Raw genomic sequence first — 9899 nt, forward strand, 5'->3', positions numbered from 1 at the left:
CGACTATTCGCTCGCATTCGACACGCGTCCTCGCCTCCTGCGGAACCTGCGCGGCGCACTTGGGCCGCCGGAGCGTAGCCCGCCGCTTGACTTTGTAAGACGCCTTCGAGGAAAAAACTCGAATTCGCTTGTCTTACTTTGAACAGGAAAACCTGGCGCGAGGGGATGTGCTGCTGCTTGGAGGCAGTTTCCTGCTCTTTGTCTGGGCGCTTTCCGCGGCTGGCTGGCTGCAAAGCGAGCTGCAAGCCAGATATATTCACTTGAAGCGTTCCGCGACAGAGACCCTGCGTCGATATCCTCGCATGCGACGACATTCTTTCGTCACATTGCAACGCAGTAGCGTGTTCAATTCATATCTTTTCTTTTTGCGCCAAGAAAATAAAAAATGTCGCAGAAACCCCTACGCTGGCTGTTTATGAAAGGCGAGATCATGATGCGACGTAGCTCAACTATGAACCCAACGATGCAATGAGAGTATCTCGTTGTGTCGTTCGTGTACAGGCTTGAGGTCCGACTTAAACCGCAGTCTGTCGCTCACGCTGCAAAACGCTCCGAACTCGTCGTGAATGAAGTGCCTCACAAAGTATAGCCGTTGGTCCCGGCAGTAGATGGTCGCTTTGGCACGCGATGGCGTTTAACTTCAGGCGTCTTTTCGGCCCTCGCCTCGTGTTCCTCGGCTGTTTCGCGGGCGAGCCGATGTCGGGCGGGTTCCCGCATCTCTGTCGTAGACGCTCACTTCGCCTCATCCCGCTTCCCTGCGTATCCGCGGCGCTTGACGGTTGTACTTCGATGTTTCCCTTCGAGGCGCTCCTCCTCTGTGGGTGCATGGTGGTCGCTTGCAAGGCCACATCTCGTCTGAAAGGACGAGCACTCCAACTTCGGATCGCCAGCGGCGCCATGACTGGCCTCCCGCTTGGCGACTGAGCGCCACCGGCCTCGGCCACATGTGCGCATCTGGCTTCCGATTGGTCGATTTGCGGCGAGCGAGCGCCGTTACGAGGCCGGCTACATCGCGAAATCTGGGTGAGGTAGCTACAGAATGCTTCGATTTTAAGAAGTGGTAGGGTTTCAACGTAGCTAAACCAAGTAGACGTGCGAAAGCATGTGTTTAGCCTGGTTCGCTTATTGTTTTGCTTTGCTGGGTCGTCGGCGCACGTCTGGCGACGATATTAGACTCATGCAACTTGATGACGAGGATGTGCAATTCACAGCGCGAGAGTGTTAGTTTAACACGAGGCTTGGTCGCGGGTTCGAGGCCCAGTCGCGGTGATGTTTATTTTATTTCTGCAACCTCAAGGTCAGGAACGCCACTGTTAATTCTTGGTTGGATTTGTCCCCCATGAAGTAGTGTTTTCGCCATTAAAAAAAAAGGATAGGGGGTTGCGCGACAGAGGACCGATGTAGTTCCATTGCATCTTACACTCATCACAAAGAAGTCTGAAAGGGGTGCGGCAGAAAATAACCGTTTTCTGAAAAATATTAAACAAAAAACCCCATTTCATTTAATTATGAAGATGCGCTTAGAAGCTTCAGCTGTCAGTGACGGAAAAGAGAAGTTGGATGCCACTGTTGAAATCGTCATTGATACATTCAACTGAATTCGTTAAAAAGCGACGCGCGCCGTCGTCTGATTCCAAACGGCCGTGTCGTGCTAAATATTTTCTGTTGGTTTGGCATCAGTGCTCGTTGGCAACTTTGCAGTCTGGATGCGAAAGTCAGCTTCCACCTGTTGGCGGAAAGAAAGGTCAAACAAAAGTGGGATGTAGAGAATGCAAAGTAAAAGGCTTTCACCTATGTATGTGGCTTTTGCAAGGCTCTGCCTGATACCTATAACTATAGCGCCGTGGGGTTTGAGAGCATTTATGGAACGAGTTCGGGTACAGAGACAGCTGAAAGGGTGCTCCTCTGTGAACTCCCTTTATGAGACCGCGTTTGCCACCACCACACTCCTGGTACCAACGCATGCAGCTCAGCACCCCAAGCCCGAAACCTGCAGCATGACGAGTACTTCCGGTTGCGACATTTCAGAAGCACTTTCATTTTTGGAACGGGGCTGAGGAAGAAAGGACTGCTGTGTGGTGGTAGTGGGGCCGGTGTTTTAGTCGGATGGTATGCTCTGTCCTCGAAGGACGTCCAGAGCGGGGCCAGTTGGGTTCTTTTCCAAACTATGACTGAGCACACGTGTGGGGGTGTATCGCATGCTTAATTAGAGAAGTCATCCCTGAAAATGAAAGGAGGAGCACAAATTTTTGCAGATGCACCCGCGTAGCGCTTTATGAAACTGCTGTAGAAATACTGTGCTGGGCCAATCTAATCCCTCGAAATTCGGCAAGGATATATTTTCGCGTAATCCTTTACCCGGATTTATTTATTTATACAAGTAAAGCCTTTGCCAGAATTAACCAGGCTGCATGGTTTCCTTCTCAGTCGAATAGTGGAGCCCCTACGGCTTCCCTAAAAATCAAAAGGTATTGGAAGGTGAGGAGAAGGGTTCTCTTTGTCGTACAGAGATTTGTAGAGCTTTGGGGCTGGCATAATAGCTTCAATATACGACTGAGAAGCAAACCGTCCAGCCTGGTTACTTTTGGCAAAGATTGTACATGTAGCACCCTCCTACTATGCCCGCCTACTACTTGTCGCTCGTCCTCATTTTCATCGTCTAAATTTTCTGCTTCCGACCTGCTTCTTCCAGCCTCACTTCGACAGAGAGCATATCTTACTCTGCTACATACGCGGCCACCTAGCGCACAATGCACGCTTACAAATATGCTCTTCATTTATATCCAAGCAAGCGTTATTGTTGTCCATGTGAGCTGCGGTGAGGGCGGTTACGCCGTGCAAGCCCAGGAAGGTAATTATGCACTAAAAACAGGCTGTGTGCAAGGGCATGCAATGGCGCCGCTCGGCTGAACCATTTGGCCGCCTGGATATCCGATGCTCGGCATCTGAATACCTTTTGTACATGCAGCCACAGGCGGCATTTGAGACGATTCATTTGCGGCCGTTCGCTCGAACGGATATCAGTATTTGACACTCCCTAATCGGGCCGTCGGATGGTTCTGGTTCGGCAGCCTTGGAAGGTACTCGATATGTCTAAGAGCGGTGCACATCGAGTCGTGCGCAACACAGTTCACATGTTGACTCAGCACGCCTACTCGTCGTCACGGAGATCCATGAACGTCCCATGGAAGACCGCGACCAGTGGTTGCATCATAGCAGAGCACAGTGTAGAACATCGCCAGCGCTTGCTGCTCCTACTGCAACGCAAGATCCGAATGCAGGACTTCTCAGCGGGAAGCGGCACCTCCATTAATTAACAGGGTAAGGCCGAGAATGGGACCTGGGATGTGAAGTGCGAATTTTCTTTAAAGACCAGGTGGAGGAAGGATATGTACAGAAGAACTGAGAGCGAGATGTGCAAATAATGACGACTAGCCGTAGATGGCAGCGATTGAGAAATGAACATGCATGCGTTTCGCCGTTTCCTGTGTTTTTAAGGCGAGATTCTTCCGTGCTGCAGCACAGAATGGAAAGAAAAAAATTGAATTTGTCATTTTTTAGAGGCACTCAGTCATGCTGGGGGGGGGGGGGGGGGGCAGTGCGTAAACCAAAGAGGCCAAGTGGGGCTCAGCACCGGAAAGAACGAGAAGCGAATGTGAAAGCAAATCGAAAAACAAGCTGGAGCCTTGCTTCATTTTGTGAAAATGGGGGAGTGAAACACCGGGCTCATCAACAGACTCTACTCGACACACTCCAGCTGGAAATGAGTAGTCTGATAACAGTGTGCGATTTGAAGATGAGCAACAACTGCAAAGAAAAGAGGAAGCTGGGGAAACTTCTGACAGTGGCTCGAGTGACGACGCTACTTCGCATCGGGTGAGCAACGTTCAGGAAGAAGGTTCCAAAATGTTTCGTGATGTCTCTTTCTGGTAGATACCACTAACGGATAGCTGTCGAATTGAAATCACGAAAACGGGCAGTGCTTCTTTTCTAAGAAAAGAGGGGTCTTTGGTTCAGTGTCGAGGCAAGGAATAAAAACCAAGGAAGGGTTGCGCCAGCTTTCCAAGGATTGGATTTGCAAAGCATGCCTAATGGCCAGAAAATTTACTATAGTCGATGGTGTACTCACCTGTTAGCGAGAAGTTGTACTGTTTCTGCTGCCGCCTGTTCGCCAGTCATGCTACAGAAACGGCGTCTAAATTAGTGAGTGAGTTTCAGGCGTTGTGGAAGCTGAGCCGAAAAGTTCAAGATCATTAAAGTTCTGGGGAGCGCCTACGTTGCCTTTAACAGCGGAAAATTCCACAATGTTGAGGCTGCAGAAAACCATTGACGCTTAAAGCATCCATTCTATGAAAACTGAGCAAGGGAAAGGGAGAGATATATTGCGTCGACTGCTTGATATTACACTGTTTCTTTGAAAAAAGAATCTGGCATTCGGCGGGAACAAGGAAGATGAATTAGCGGTAAACAAAGGAAACTTCTGGGAATGTTTGATATGCTTTCTAAATGTGACTCAGTGCCTGATGAGCCCATACAGTAGTTACCAAATAGATATATTTATTTTTTTCCGATAAATTCAAAATATCGCAGATCTAAAAGATTATATGCTATTTCTGACTATATTATGATGCAATAATGTCCTCTTCCGTTAGGAGTTGCTGGGTGGTGGTGGTGGGGAGAAAGCTTTTATTACACTATAAAAACAGGTGTGGAGCCCATAGCGGGGACCCACTTAGTAGGTGGTGTCCCTAGCCCGAGACCCATTGGTCGAAGCCGCTGTCCTGGCTCTCTGGACCAAGGCCATTTGGGCTTGAAGGTCTGAGAAGCCAAGCAGGGCCGCCTCCCAATCCTCTCGTGTAGGGTTGGCGTTAGTGGTTAAGGCCGAATTTTGCTGGCAGGCAGATATCATGTGGTAGGTATCCGCTACTTCACCACAGTGCTGGCACCTGCCGGTGACCATAGGGTCCAAGTGTTCCCTAATTGTCGGGCATGACATCGTGTTTGTGAAAAGTCTCAGGAGCACGCGTTCGTTAGCCTTCCTGAGCCCCTTAGGAGGTTGGGGTATCGGCGATGACTATCTTATAATAATCTAGAATTTCTCTAAATATGGTCAAGATTTGGCCTTCATCCTGATCCATGGAGTCTGCGGGGGGGGGGGGGGGGGGGTGCCCGGCAGATGAGTGCTCGGGCAACCGCATTCGTGGCCTCATTTCCCCTTAGGCCCTGGTTACCAGGAGTCCAGACAATATGTTTTGTCGAAATATATGATTTCCTTACGCTCCAGCGCAAGATTCGTTCTGCCAGAGGTGTGACCCAGCCGGCCTCGTAGTTACTGCACGCCCCTCGCGAGTCCGTAAGGATATGTTTGGAAGAAGTGTTGGAAGCAGCCAGGGCAATAGCCAATTCCTCCGCCTGTGTTGGGCCAGGAGCTCTGAAGGTGAAGCCCGTCCACCTGTCGATGTTGGTGAACTACTGCAGCCGTGTCCATCCCTGCGGTTTGGGCCAACAATGTCCACGTAGTATATGCCGTCTTTTCCGCCACAACGGCGCTCGAGGGCACGCGTTCATGCCGCTTTTCTTCCCTCATGTTTTTCTCTATCCATTTTCTTGGGGAGAGGGTGGACTAAGGGGTGCGACGTCATAGTTAAGGTACTCGCACTCTCTCTTGAATAAGTACGTCGTGTTGTACATGTATCCTGTCAAGCAGTGCTTGACCAGAGCGTGTTTGGGCTAATCGTGCGTACTGATTTGTGAGGTGAGCTTCCTTGATTTCCTGGTAAGCGTTGGCTACCCCTAATGCTAAAGGCGAGCGTTCGAGGTAGCTATTGGAAGGTCAAGTGCTCTCTTTATCAGCTCGTTTTTCATTTTTGTGTTTTCATGGGCGCTACTCATTGCGTTAATTTTTCGTCTGCTCTAAATTATGTCATTTTCAGGTGACATATTTTGCGGTTACAAGTATTACTGCATATTTTTATAAGAAGCCGGTGGAGAGAGGTTAACATAACGTTATTATGACTGCTCAAATGGCGATTGTCTGCGGCCACAGCTATGGGTTGAAACACGACCAGCTTTTACTGGATTTTAGAGTATCGCAGTCTACGCCTTCAAAAGATTTGAAGATATATAGGTTCAGAAAAGGTTTGGTTTTTCTTTCTTCGCTGGAGACACGCAAGAACGACCAAGTTGTTTAGAATAACATTGTTCGCGCGATGCTAAAAAAAATCTAGATTGATGTTATCAACATTTATGAAGATTTGGCCCTGTTTTCGGGCTCTACAGTACCTCCATGAAATGTGAGACATCCTGTGCAATGTGCTGAACTAAACAACAGGAGCCCAGCTCTTAACCGCGCACGTGTGTGAAAAGAATTGGGTTTCCCGGATGAAACAGCTAAAGGAACACCTGGTTTGGATAGGTCATCAACGAAAAAGAGTGATTTCATTAGAACAATCGAAGTTCTTGTCAAGCGGGAATTATGGGATTCGTTGTATAAGTCGCCCTAAACGCAATTGATATGGACCACGATCGTTATCAACTTTCCAGGTTAAACCACAGAGGCGGGAACGTAATGGCACGGGGCTGATTGTCCGCTCGTGTATAGTTTGTCTCCTTGACTGAATTCGACGTGCCATAAGCGAAGAGGCTGATCAAGGCATTCTTGAAAAAGTTGAAGCTTCCATAGGCACTTAAGAATCCGGAATTTGGATGTGTGTTTCAACAGAATTGTGACCCGAAGCAGTCTTCTATGCGCTTTTGAAATTGGACGAAAAAGAGAAAGGTAGACCTTATGGACTAATGAAGCCGGTCTGTTGAGGTTATTTTAATTGAATATATTGGATAAGCACTGCGCATCGTCTGAGGAAGAAAAAAGCTAGCAGCGCCGGGCAGAAAGTTGAGAAGCTGCTGCAAAAGTTCGGAAACATGGATTAGATGCTCACTGACTCCTTGCTTAGGCGGGACTCCATGCTTCGGTGGACTCAAGCAGAGATCACCGGAAAAGATTTTCGTGGGAAGTACTGATGCACTAGGTTATTGTGAAAAGGCATTCTTGAAATTGTGGCCTCATTTTGTAATAATAAAAAAAACATACATTAGCCGATACCGTCACGCAGCGCAGAAAGCAGTTCTTCAACAAATTGGCTGTGGAAACAAACTGTCGCTTAATATGATGATGAACATTGTTTACTATTTTGTGAACAGTCTGGCATTGTCGTCCCATGAACCTGGTATGCAAATTTTAGTGCGGAAAATTAAGTAATTATAAAAACTGAAGTATCATATCTTTTTGTTTACTGTACTATAACTAAAAGAGAGCAAAGACAAAACATAGGCCTATGCCTCTTATCTTTCTCCAGCAAAACAAAACGAATTCAATCAATCAATCTTTATTTCAACATCGTTATGTTGAGGGTCACACTCAAAATTCCAAGAGAAGGCTTGACGGGGAATGTGCCCCCTGTAAAAGGCCTAAGTGGTTACAACGACGGGGCGCAGTCAGATGGGTAAAAATGTGTGCATTTCAAAATTAGTACAATATGAATACAATAAAAACGCCATGTAGCACTTCTCTAGTACAAAGCTATAATAATGCATAAAAATATCATGTCGGCACATCAATGGACAATACAAAAAGAAATTTAAAGCGCAATGGTATCCTTTCAAGCTCGTCTTGTCATTTAAGAAACGCAAAGGTTGCACATACTCTTAACTTAAGCATTTGAGGAACCAGAACTCGAAGCGTTTGGCTACCATAGTGCGGGAACGAGGTATGAGTCTGTTGTCTGTTGTGTAGTGTAAGGTTTACCTTTGGGAGCCAGGTTAGCCAGAATGTCAAAAAATGGGCTCTTGCTTTTTTGGTTGGATTTATAACGACGAACTAATAGGGTGTTGTGGAGTTCATTGACAGGTGCTAATCACGTGTAGGCGTCGTATGAAACATTTCCACTGATGCGAAGGACTTTTTTTGCAGATTTTTCAATTTTACTATGTCTGAGGACGTTTTTGTGCCCCATATCAGATGGCAGTACGTTAGATTGGGATAAAATAATGAATTATATAATAATACGTTTAGCCTTTGGGGCAAAAGGAAGCGCACCCAGAACATAATTTCTACTACGTTTGAAAGTTTAGAGATGATATTATTGATATGATTGTCCCAGAGCATGTCATGTTCTCATGAAATATTACACAAGGTTTTTTTATTGAAGGAACAATTTCTAATGCATTGCAGCGGAGTGTTGGAAAAGGACTAAAATCAAGCGTTTTGTTTTTCGAGCGGAGTATAATAGCCTTAAATTTTGTGGCATTAATTTTCAAAGAGGAGCATGTGCTCCAAGTGAGTAGTTGATCAAGCATTTTGTTAGTCTTTTGTTCAAGTGCCTGCACTGTTGATGCAGTGTAGAAGATGCTCGCGTTATCTGCATAAACGATATATGTAGCATTTTTGTCTATGTTACTTATATCATTGATGTCCAGGTTAAAGGTTAAGGGTCCTAGAATGCTCCTTTGCGGGGCAACTGCGAAAGGGGCTTTAGGTTCGGTGTGTAGCCATTGATATCTACCATTTGCAGGCGGTGCTTAAGATATGATTGAAGAAGTTGCGGAACTATAGTGTTCAAGCTTTAAAAGTAGCGTTTTGTGATTTTACTGATCAAAGGCTTTAGAATAATCAACGAAGACACCAAGAGTATATAATTTTTTTTCCAAATGAATCTAATAATATTTCTTGCTAAGTCAACATTTTTTAATTCATTGGAGTACTTGCAAGATACGTGAAAGAAAAGGTTGTTTTTGAGACCAAATCCGCGCAATACTACAGGATCATGTTTGACAGCATGCCAGGAATACTTCATTGTAACTAGGTGACGGAAATGATCAGGTTTTCAAGACAGAAAACAGGAAGGTGGAAGTGAAAGAAGTATTCTCGGGACTTAATCCACTAAAACCTTGTGAACTCGGTTTGGGAAAGCTACAATGCCTAGAACGTGGCAGGTTATACACAACAGTGTGCCGTACACATGGCTACGACAACGCTGCCAATATGGCTTTTTTAACAAGGGGGCGTACAAGCCATTATTAAGGGGGGAAACAAAAAAAAGCTATATTCGATGGTTGCATAGACAGTTCTCTTAATCTGCGTGGTTACCATTCCTTTTCTCTGAATTCATCTTGGGTGATTTTTTTTTCTATCTGTTGAGACAGCGTTGTCATTCTTCGCGGCGTCCACTCACCGATGGTGCTGGTTGATCAGCCGCACTGGAGCGGCTCTGAAAAGGCTGTCACCAACACGCTGGAGCGTCCATTACGCGCCAGTTTCACCAGTGAAAAAAAAAAATGACGAATTGATAGCTGCCATAGAAGCCCAATGTGAGCCACATGAAAATGTGGACACAAGCGGTACAGCGCAATCTTGCACCATAGCACAATGTCTTGTAGTAGCTCTTTGTGACTTTACTTTTCCATGCTGCTCGCACCTGTGCTGTGCAGTGGTGTGGTGTGCAACGAAAGAAACACGAACCGAAATAGGACAAAGGAAGACGCGTCTATCTATTGCAAGTTTTCTTCGCTGGTTCCGCTTTACTATACAGGTATGCGAAATAGCCCGCCCTGCAACTCCGTTATAGTCCTTGTGGCATTTGCCACTTCACATCTTCGTAGCTATTCGTGCGCATATGGATAGAGGTGTTTCTACAGGCTCAGTGTTTACTTAGTTCGTGGCTCATGTGGCCCCTTTAGTTTTATGGTCTCTATATGGGCATTCACCTGTCCAAAACCGCTTGCTCGTTTTATTTCGTCACACCTTAAAAGCATTCCTTTCATGAAAAAAAAATAAAACGGCACGCGCTTGTTTTTCTGCCTGCTGTTTCGGAAAAAATTTGTAAATATGAGCTTTTGATGTG

Source organism: Amblyomma americanum, chromosome 1 (assembly GCF_052857255.1).
Source record: "Amblyomma americanum isolate KBUSLIRL-KWMA chromosome 1, ASM5285725v1, whole genome shotgun sequence".
NCBI lineage: Eukaryota > Metazoa > Arthropoda > Arachnida > Ixodida > Ixodidae > Amblyomma > Amblyomma americanum.